The sequence below is a fragment of the Gossypium hirsutum genome, chromosome A03, assembly GCF_007990345.1.
Source record: "Gossypium hirsutum isolate 1008001.06 chromosome A03, Gossypium_hirsutum_v2.1, whole genome shotgun sequence".
NCBI classification, from domain to species: domain Eukaryota; kingdom Viridiplantae; phylum Streptophyta; class Magnoliopsida; order Malvales; family Malvaceae; genus Gossypium; species Gossypium hirsutum.
In genome coordinates, this window is record NC_053426.1 from 29,531,597 (window position 1) to 29,542,912 (window position 11,316).

Sequence of the window (11,316 nt, forward strand, 5' to 3'; positions counted from 1 at the left end):
TGTGCACCCACATGCCCAAGGAACATGGTTGTGTACAAAATGTCAGACGCGCCCAAATTTGAAATTCGCGAATCACACGGGCTGAAATTAGGGAACATGGGTGTGTGCCTTGGCCGTGTGGCCAAAATCTATAAATACCCTGCACTACTCACTTTCTTCCCCATTAAAAAACCCTAACCCTAGCCGCTACAACTCTACATGGCCTCCCTGCCATGCCTGTGCACCACTTCCCACTTTATTTTTAATGCTCAATCTCTTTCTCTTAGCGTTTGTGTACTCCTTTCACTTCTATTTTACTTATCTCTAATGCTTATTATCAACATAATCTTCATATCTTTTGAACTATTTTTCATTTTTCTATCATTTAATTTACATTCTTAGGTTAGTTATCATACATTTCGTGTTAAATCAAGTTATTAGGAACACCTCATAACCATGACATTACTATGCTTATTCTCATGCTATTACCATGCTAATGTCTATCATTTAATTTACATTCCTAGGTTAGTTATCATACATTCCGTGTTAAATTAAGATTAGGAAAACCTCATACCCATTACATTTCTATTCTCATTCTTATTATTATTGTTGTTGAGTTTGCTTCATATTAGTAGTCTTGGTTGAAATAGTTAGTTCAAATTCATGCCTTTTACTTCTTCGAATTCGTTTACCTATTTTTATCATTCTTTATATTACAGGCTTTTAATTTCGTCTTTACAAGGAAAGAAAACTGTCGTACCTGCCTCAAAGAAGAGGAAGGGAGCATCATCTTTCGAGGGTCCAACCACGAAAATTCGTCACCCTCTCCTGCAGTTCCCCTGAGGGCCCCAAGAAGAGCTTTCCAAATACTTCGGGCCCAACCCTTAATTACGAGCCGCTGCATCGACTGGGCTGTCGTAGAACAAGTTCAGATGGCTGATATGATTTGGGCCCTCCTAACCACTGACCCTTGGGAGCTGTTCTTTGGGATCATCGAACCAACATACCTCGAGCTCACGATAGAACTATGCTCAACGTTACATCTTCAGACCGTAATGACAAATTACGATGATCTCGGCACAGTCCAACTTCACCTAGGCGGTTAGTCTGCCAACTAAGCGTCCTAGAGTTCGGTGCTGTACTAGGCTTATATACGGAGGAGTTCAAGGAGGAAAATGAACTACATGCTCTCACTCAGCACATACATTTTTCTCCCTCGAAGCGCTGGCACACTTTGGTTCCTGGCGTAGCTTCCTACAATCCAAGTCGCTCTAAGGCATCAGTACTCCCACCATCCCTGAGATACCTACACGCCATTTTATCTCATACGATTATAGGGAGGCGAGAGAGCACTGGCGTCGTCAAAACTCACGATGCCTACTTCTTATGGTGTATGTCGCATGGGCATGTCATCGGCCTTGCCTATTTCATCACCCTCGCGATTCAGCACCAGACGAAGCGGCATAGGAAGGAGGTCATCTCCATTAGCCCCTATGTAACGCGATTGGCTCGACACTTCGGGCTCCTCGACACCATCGCCCAAGAATCATCCTTGACCTTCATTGGCCAGATGTCTCCACAAGGCATCTCAAGCATGCTGAGCATGAGGATGATCAAGAGGTGCCGAGGAACCTACCCTCTTCAATATCGACTCACCCAATCCACTGAGGAGGAGGCCAATGACGACATTCCTGATGATGTCCCTTCAAAGCACAAGGACCCACCAACTCAGCCACCATCACTCTTTCGTCTAATTCATGTGGTGACTTCATATGCTGACATCTCTGAGCGCCTCACTCAATTCGAGCAGCAGTGTTTTCAACGATTTGACAATATTGATGCTACTCTACAGAAGATTTGACAGCACCTCCACATCTCATCGCCAGTCCCATCTCGCGAACCATCAGCGATGAAGATTTATATAGAGCTCTTAAGCTCATCATCACATAGGAACTAAAACTCCACCGAGAAAGGTTCTCCATGACTGCCATGTCCTGATCATCCACGACCATAGCTACCACTAGAGATAATATCCTTTTGGTGCAGGACTTATGTCCTAATGAACCTCTACGACCGCCAGAGTATCCTCCTCCACTCTCGAACCAGTTACTCTCCAGAACTCCAGTTTGAGGAATTCATCATATAGGAAGTTTCACTTCTCTCCCTACCTTATTTTTATACTCTAATATCTATCTTTGTACATTGAGGGCAATGTACATCTTAAGTGTGGGGGGTATTTATTTCATTATAAAAAAATCCCTGAATGATTGCCTTGTTCTCTTGAAAAGCTCTCATATCATATTTAGGATAAATTTTGATTGATTTATGATTTTGATTGATATATCTTGAATTAAAACATTGGCATTTATGCATTGATTGTTTAAACTTTAAGAAATTAGAGAATCAAGCATGATAAGTTGATTTTTAAGAATTTAAATCTTAGGTTGTTTCCCCAAACTTTAGGTATTACTTTGAGTTGGGATTCACAAGTTTTAAACATAAAAAAGCCATAATTTTTGTGAGATTTTTGAGCCTTTTGAGCATCTATTAATTCTTTCATGCTCACTTTTATTATTGCTTTGAGTTCGTCAGAAGTGAACTGTTATTCTAGAACTTGCTTAATTATTCATGTTGAGACCACACCATTTGATTTGATATGTCAAAATGATTAAGGCACTTAGGATTAACCCACTCATGCCATGAAAAGCCTATCTCCACAATTAACCCCTAGTGAACCCCTTTGAGCCTAACAAGCCATTTCTTGTATTACCCTTAATATTAACCTTTAACCCATTATTGTTGAAATCCCCTAAATTAATTTAAGCCCCATTTTTGTCAAGATTTGAATTGAAATAGTTGCTTAGCTATGTTTTATTCTAATCTATAATTTAATTTGTTCTTAAAAAAATATGTATACATATTAGTAGTGATCTTCTGTTTGTAAGCTTCAGAAGTTAAATTCTTTAGTCTGAGAAGAAGCTCTGTTGTACGCAAGTGATGATTAAATCTTTTTCTAGTTAGGTAATTTTTCAATTCAATCTCGATTCTAACCCTTTCTTTAGCTTGTGACCACACCCCCTAACCAAACCTCATTACAACCCTTGAAAGACCTTTTGATTGATGTATCCTCTTAAATTATAGTGGTGGATATTTGATTTTCATGCAAGCCTATGGTAATGACTTTTCATTATTGACTATTAAGTGCTTCATTTATTGTCCTTAAACACCTCAAGTGATTTGAGTGAATTTGTAGTGAGGATGAAAAACTCTGTGATATTCTGAATCAAAGATAATTACTTAAATGAGGAGAGACACCTATGTTTGCATGATTAAATACTTAACTTGGAATGTTTGAAACTTTATGTTCTTTTAGTTGAATTCTCAATGTATGATTACCTATGGATTATTCTGAGATATTATCGATAGAAATTATAAGTTGAGAAGAATTTATTTTGATTATGAGTTGAGAATTTTTCTTGAGGACAAGCAAATGCTTAAGTGTGGGGGTAATTGATAAATCATGTTTTACACTTAGGAGAGTATAGGAGAGTGAAACGGGCCAAAAATGGAAAAAAATGGCACAAAGTACAAAATCAACACAGCCTAGACCTCTTCACACGGGCATACCACACAGTCGTGTCAATTTGAGATACTCGAGCACAGCCTGAAGTAATCACACATAGGCGTGTCACAAGGGCGTGTCCCTGCCGAGCCCAAGTTGAGTCCAATTCGGAAAAGGCTCATTTTGAGGGCTTTTAGGCATTCCAAAGCCTATAAATACATCCTAGAGAAGGAAGAAAATGGAGGACAGAGGAGGGGGTAAGGAAGTACTCCAAGAAAGCAGATTGATTCATCTCAGAAGCCGGATTCATCATCTAGACTGAAGATCTCTCCTCAATTCCCCTTCAGAAGTTTTGAGTATGTTTTGTATTCTTTATTATTCTGAGATGTTTTCTTATTTAGTTATAAACTAAATCCCCTAAATACCTAAGGGGAATGAAACCTAAGACGAATCTTGTTATTATTTTTTGAATTGTATGATAAATATTTGACTTGTTCTTAATTATGTGTTCTTAATTCTTGTTTTGATATCCCACGATACCGATTCAAGATAAGCTCTTATTCAGAGGAGGAATAGACCCTGTTTAAGAGTACATTTGTCATAATTAAGCGGAGTTGATTGCGCACCTAGACATAAGGTGATAAGATTTTGCCGATTAGGGTGAAACCTAATAAGGGGATCCATTGATCGAGTTAATGCAACCCTAGAGTGTTAATTAGTGAAAAGTCTCAGTTGTTCAATCTAGGGATTAGACGTTATTAGTCTTGAATAGGGATAATAACATAACTTAGGGATCTCTATGGAACAAGTTAAATGAATACATCGTCTGATTCGTAGCCAGAATAACAAGTACAGTCTAGGTGGATTTTTCCTTAGGTATTGTGTTCATTCAATCGATTTTTCCAAAAGCAATTCCCCAATTCCATTCTCTGTGCATTTTTAGTTTAGATAATTAGTTAGTTAAAACAAAAACCTTTTTATTCTTAGGCTAGATAATAAAAAGACAGTCATTACTAGTACTTTTAGTTCCTTTGGGTTCGACAATCCGGTCTTGCTAAAACTATATTACTGTTCGATAGGTACACTTGCCTACATCGCGATAATAGTTAGCTCAAGAACGAGTAATTATATATATTTAAAACCTATCACGAAATCAAGCGATCAGCCGTAGGGCACGCTCGTGTGCTCTAAGCTCAGCCCGTACGTTTCGTAATTTTTGAAATTAAGCGCATTGGTGTACACGGCCATGTTACATGGCCGGGTCGATCTCCGTTCGCTTCTCCCACACCCGTGTATGCAGGCGCACGCTCGTGTTAAATTGATAGGTTTACCCACGGTTTCAAAACACGAACGTGTTACATGCCTATGTTTTTTTGTCAGTTTCGTCTACGACCTTGTCGCACGACCGTGGCTACTTATCGCATCCTGTGTTGCATCCTGTGGTATGTGCACGGCTTACGGCATGCCCGTGTACCTGGCCGTTTGGTTTTGAAAAGCCTGTGTTCAATGATTTGGTTAGTATGTTAGATTTTAAAAACTAAAATTTAAAGAAAGTAATATTGTTAGTGCTCGGGTTGCCTCCTGAGAAGTGCTTATTTATAATCTAAGGTTGACTTACCTCTCTAGTGTGTAATCATGGTGGTTCGAGGAGTTTAGACTCCCTATTCCTGCTATGAATCCCATCAAAATAAGGTTTTAGTCGGTTTTTGTTTACCTTAAAGGTGCCGAATTTGGGATGACTTACCTCGACTATACCAAATGGGAAAATGCTAAGTACCGTAAGAGGAATTTCTTCATTCGGTTTGGAAATGTCAATGTGATGATCTGCGGCATCTAATGAAACTTTATCTCTAACCTTAAGTTGATTTGGTGAGGCATTGAGCTCGTTCAGGCGTAGTTTTGGTTTATCGTGTTTTCTCGGTTTAAATGTCAGCCATTCATCTAACTCCTTGATTCATAACCTTCGTTCTTCATGAGTAGATTCTTTGTTGTGGATTGAACATGGCTCATGTGTGTCCTTCAAACTTATTTCCTGCAAAATAGGTTGCACTGTATGATCAATCTTAGTAGAACAATTTGTACAATCACCTTCAACTTTTGATGTGTTGTTTGGGTTGCGAGCTTGGAGGTTGATTGTTTCATGTCCTACACGAAGTGTGAGTTCACCTGTGCCGATGTCAATAATTGTTCTAGCAGTTGCTAAAAAGGGCCTTCCCAAAATTAATGTAACACCTCAAACCCGGCACAGACGTTATGGCCAGATCCGACATGCCATATCGAATCGTTCAAAACATTTTAGGTTGTTTTTCTAGAAAAACTTACTTAGTGTTTTAAAAGATAATTTCAATGCAGGTTAAAGTGAATGGAAGCTGAGCACCAGGTAGGAAAACGGAAAGGATGAGGTGAGTCCATCGGACTGCTTAAGTACCAAGCTCCCTTCGGATCCAATCCTAGACATGCACACCGCCATTGCCACACCTTAATGTCATGTATATTTCCAGGAAACCAACTTGATTAAGTCTTTTTTTTAGGAAAAGTGATTAATTTTGGAAAATATTTTCATTGCAGAAGCTTTACTTGTTGTCGTGTATTTTTGAAATCAATTACTATTTTTGAAAACGCGCCCTAAAAGCTATTCAATTTCAATAGTTACATATAAGTAATACCTATCTTAATAAAACATATTAAAACCATAAAAATAATTAAGCGGCTTTATTACAATTAAAGAACCAAAACCTTAAACGTAAATAAAAAGGATGTCCAGTTCACCAAAAGGAAATCAACTTGCAGAACGTGTGGCCACTCCGAATCCCTCAAAGCTCCAAGCCCACTATGGTTGGGGATTACCTGCGTAAATGAAAAATAAAGGGGTGAGTTTGGGGAAACTCAGTGTGTAAATTAACCCAACCATAGCTTATATTAGCTCAAACCACAGAAACAGAATAAGTTGGCCTTAGCCCAGAACAGAATTCAGAATAAAGCCTATAGGCCCATAACAGAACAGAACAGATATCACAAGTTTATACAGTACCCAACCCATATCCAACCACATGCACCCCCATACCAACCTTTCACCATGTGGGGAGACTACTCGACCCACCAACCGCTACACGCCATTTAAGTATGCAGCATGGCTGCCAGAACAGATAATGTGACAGAGTCACCAGAACAAATAATCGTGGCAGAGCCACCAGAACAGATATATGTGGCAGAGCCACCAGATCAGATAATTGTGGCATAGCCACCAGGACGCTTCCTCCATAATATAACCCATGTCCCCATGCAACAGATATACAATCATGGCATACATCATACAGAATTAAATCATCATGCTTTTCAGTTAAAAGTAACCCTAGGGGTATAATGGTAATTTTGCACCTAGGGGTATATCAGAAATTTCCATACATAGGTGTATTCAAGTAATTTAACTATTCTTAGGGTTTTCATGCATAGCATAGCGATTTACGTAGGACCAGAAACACTTACCGCGTTTTCCTACCGAATTGGGCCCGTTGGCCCACTATCCCAATTTTGGCCCACTAAGCCCAAAAACATCGCAATGCACAGAATCGTGCACTCTACAGTCTTATCACTTTAATCTACCATATACATCAAACTATTAATCTCACGAGCATTCGCACACTCGCATGTTCTCAAAATACCGGCTTTTCGGTATTTCAGCTTTTCAGCTTTTCCCGATCTAGTCTATAAGAGGGTGTCAGTTACACACCTGTTTGCGATGATATGCTGACGAGATCCACACACATACTGCCTACAATTAGATTACTAACACGTTAATCTAACTTATCAAAAATGAACTACGTAATAACCCCTTACCACATTCGGCCAAAAGCACCTTAGGCACTAGCGATCCTACCTTTGCCGAAGTTAGCGATTATGTCTAGATCCGGTCGTTCCGCTTGTCCAGGCCTTCGATCAGCAGCCTTTTTATCCCACTATTATCAAAATAAAATAGTTATAACATCCCTTAGAGCTACATTCCCAAATCGACATCCCCCTAACCTTTAGGGGATTCGGCTTTTCTAAAACCCGAAATAAGGATTAAGTTAAAAAACTTACCATCGGTTCCTTCAGTCAATGATTCCAATTAACTCCTACTCGATTCTGATGCAGATGTAACACCCCGAACCCGAGGCCGTCGCCGGAGTCGAACAAGAGGTGTTAACAGACTTCAACCCACTTAAAAAAAAATTTTCCAGACAAGCTGCCAGTCTGCGTACTAGTCGCTAAAAAAATCATATCTTGAGTTCTGAAACTCGAAATCCAGTTCCATAAATTTTCCCTGAAAATAGACTCATATGCCCATCTACACATTTTTTTCTAGAATTTTTGGTCAGACCAATTAGTACAGTTTATTAGTCAAAGTCTCCCATGTTACAGGGATCGACTACATTGACCTTTGTGCATTACGACTTGGATATCTCCCTGCACAGAGTTTCAACACTGATGCCGTTTGTTTCTATAGAAACTAGACTCAGAGAGGAATCTATACATATATGGTATGACTCCTAATTATCTCTGGTTGATTTATAATGAATTTCCAAAGTCGGAACAGGGAATCCAGAAACCGTTCTGGCCCTGTCTCACGAGAACCTGAATATCTCTTAACATACTGTCCATATGATCTTTTCGTTGCTTCTATATGAAAGTAGACTCATCGAGCTTCGAATACATAATTTATTCATCAATTAATTCCACTCCTACTATTTTTTTAGTGATTTTTCAATCTCATGTCACTGCTGCTGCCAGCATCTGTTACGAAAGTAACTAGGTCCATTTCATGCCTACTCCTTGATCCAACTCAATCGAACATTCATGCCATTTTCGCATGGCTTAAAGTTTACATACTAAAGTTCAAACACAACATAATAGCCTATACATGCCGAAATATTCTCCTAAGCCGACTAAGAAGAAAGTACCAAAACTTGCTATCCGGTGTGATGACTTCGATGACGGCCCGACCACGCAAAAAGAGATGTGTCCAAGAAACCTAGAATAGGTGACAAGGAAACACCGAGTGAGTTTATAACTCAGTAAGTCATAAGCTATGCACTACCATCCATCAATAACATTATCACAAGAGAAAACAAAATGGAACGAGGCTAATTACTCCATCCATTCCGAACCATACCATAGTTCCTCCGACCTATCGGTTTAATTTCATACCAATTTATGCATTCACAATCCACATACTCATCAATAGGATATTCGAGGCATTTTCATAAATCATTTTATTTTCGTTACAAACATACAACTAAACGGCCTTTCACCCATTCTACGATAAATTTCATGTACGTGACTTCAAGTATATTTGTCACATAGGTTCAAACTTACCAAGCTCAACACCAAGTATAGACATAGCACCTATTAGCCATGAACTCAAGACACTTACCCGATCCGCTGTCCGTGATCGACTCAATAGCGTCGCACACTTAGTGTCCATAATGATTCAAGAATATATATTAAGTCCGCACACTCAGTGCTATAGAATCAACTCGCACACTTAGTGCTACATAATCAAACTCGCACACTTAGTGCTACATAGTCAACTCGCACACTTAGTGCTACATAGTCAATTCGCACACTTAGTGCTGCACAATTTAAACCCGCACACGTAGCGCCAATCTCATGGTCATAAATGTTTATACTCGCACATTTAGTGCCGAGATCAACAACTCAATACATCTCACCTCTTTTCTTTTCATTCAACACTTTCATCATCACATACGTACATGCATATATATATTTATTCATTCCATTCAGCATCATTACATAAACGTTATGACCATTTGAATTAATACCAACTATATGCTTAATGACTTACCTCGTGTTGGGTAAGACGGTTCCAACTCGGCTACTCGATGACCTTTTCTTTGCCTTTGCTCGATTCACCTCCTTTAACTCCTTGAGCTTAATCAATAATTTAACTAGTTTAACCACCTTGCTAAATATTTACAATCCAATTTCACATGTATATGTATGTTAGTATATTCGGCTAATAACCTCATGCAACTACCATATCATCAAAAATCTAATCACACATGCACATGCATTAGGTAAGTTATGTGACAACCCAAATTAGACCCTGGTCGGAATGTGGTTTCGAGACCACATTACCGAGCCAAAAATTTATTTTCGTGTTTTAATTGCATAAATTGTTGTGTGACAGTGAATATATGAGAAATTAAATGCTTAATATTAGCATTAGGATTGTGAATTAATTCAAAAAGGACCTAGTTGACGAAGTTAGAAAAGATGATAGATGAATTATAAGGAGTAATTAATAATAGGGTGAGGAAGCATGGCTTTGCATGTCAAATTGCCCATAAAATTCATGGTGGCCGGCCAAGGAGTGATGATGCTCCACTCATTCTAATTTAATATGTTTTCTTTTGGTGAACAAATGATGGGGATAATGATAGAAAAGGGAACAAAAAAAAATGGGTGTCATACTTGCCATCTCCTAGCCGAAAAACCAAGAAAAAGAAGGGGAGAAAAAAAAACTTGGAAAGAATTCGGCCATTGCTTGTGCCTAGGAGGAGTGTTTGATGTTCTGGCATGAAAAATGAGGGAGTTTGAATGCTTAATAAGGAGGGAAGAAGGAGTGTTCATGTTTTCTTTCTTTTGCAATTGTTCTAACTAGAGGAAGAAGAGGAAGCAAGATTCGGCCAAGGTGGTCCTTTAAGTGGATTAAGGTATGTTAATGCTCTATCATTGAAAATCTTTGTATATTTGGAGTGGCCATCAAGTATAGAAGCTAGCTCATGGCAAATGTTTTTTTTTTTGTAAAGTTAAGAAGATGACATTCGGCCATGGATGGTTGTATTTCTTTGATGTCGTTTTTGATGCTTTAGGGTATTGAGGGTTGATTATAGATGAGGTGAGTTTCTTGATTTAAAATTTGATGGATGTTAAGCTAGTTAGGCAACCAAAGGTTCAATATTTTTGTTATGTGGTTATATGTGCATTTCGGCCATGGTCTTTGTTTGAATTTGAGATTTGTAATGTGATTTTCCTAAATTGTCTATGAATTTTTGGTTGTTGATTTCATGGTAATGGTATATTGAATCCATGACTTGAATCCATGAAAATTTAGTAAGGTTGCATTCGGCAACTTGCTTGGAATTAAAAATTGATGTCTAAGCTTAGGTGATTTCGATGATGATATATATATATTCATAAGTATATTTAGTTGATTCGGCTTTGGTAGTTGCATGAGGTTATTAGCCGAATATACTAACATACATATACATGTGAAATTGGATTGTAAATATTTAGCAAGGTGGTTAAACTAGTTAAATTATTGATTTAGCTCAAGGAGTTAAAGGAGGTGAATCGAGTAAAGGCAAAGAAAAGGTTATCGAGTAGCCGAGTTGGAACCGTCTTACCCAACACGAGGTAAGTCATTAAGCATGTAGTTGGTATTATTTCAAATGGTCATAATGTTTATGTATTGATGCTGAATGGAATGAATAAATATACATATATATATATGCATGTACGTATGTGATGATGAAATTGTTGAATGAAAAGAAAAGAGGTAAGATGTACTGAGTTGTTGATCTCGGCACTAAACGTGCGGGATAACCATTTATGACCATGAGATTGGCGCTAAGTGCGCGGGATTAAATTGTACAGCACTAAGTGTGCGATTTGACTATGTTGCACTAAGTGTGCGAAATGAATATGATGCACTAAGTGTGCGAATTGACCATGCGGCACTAAGTGTGCGAGTTTGACTATGTAGCACTAAG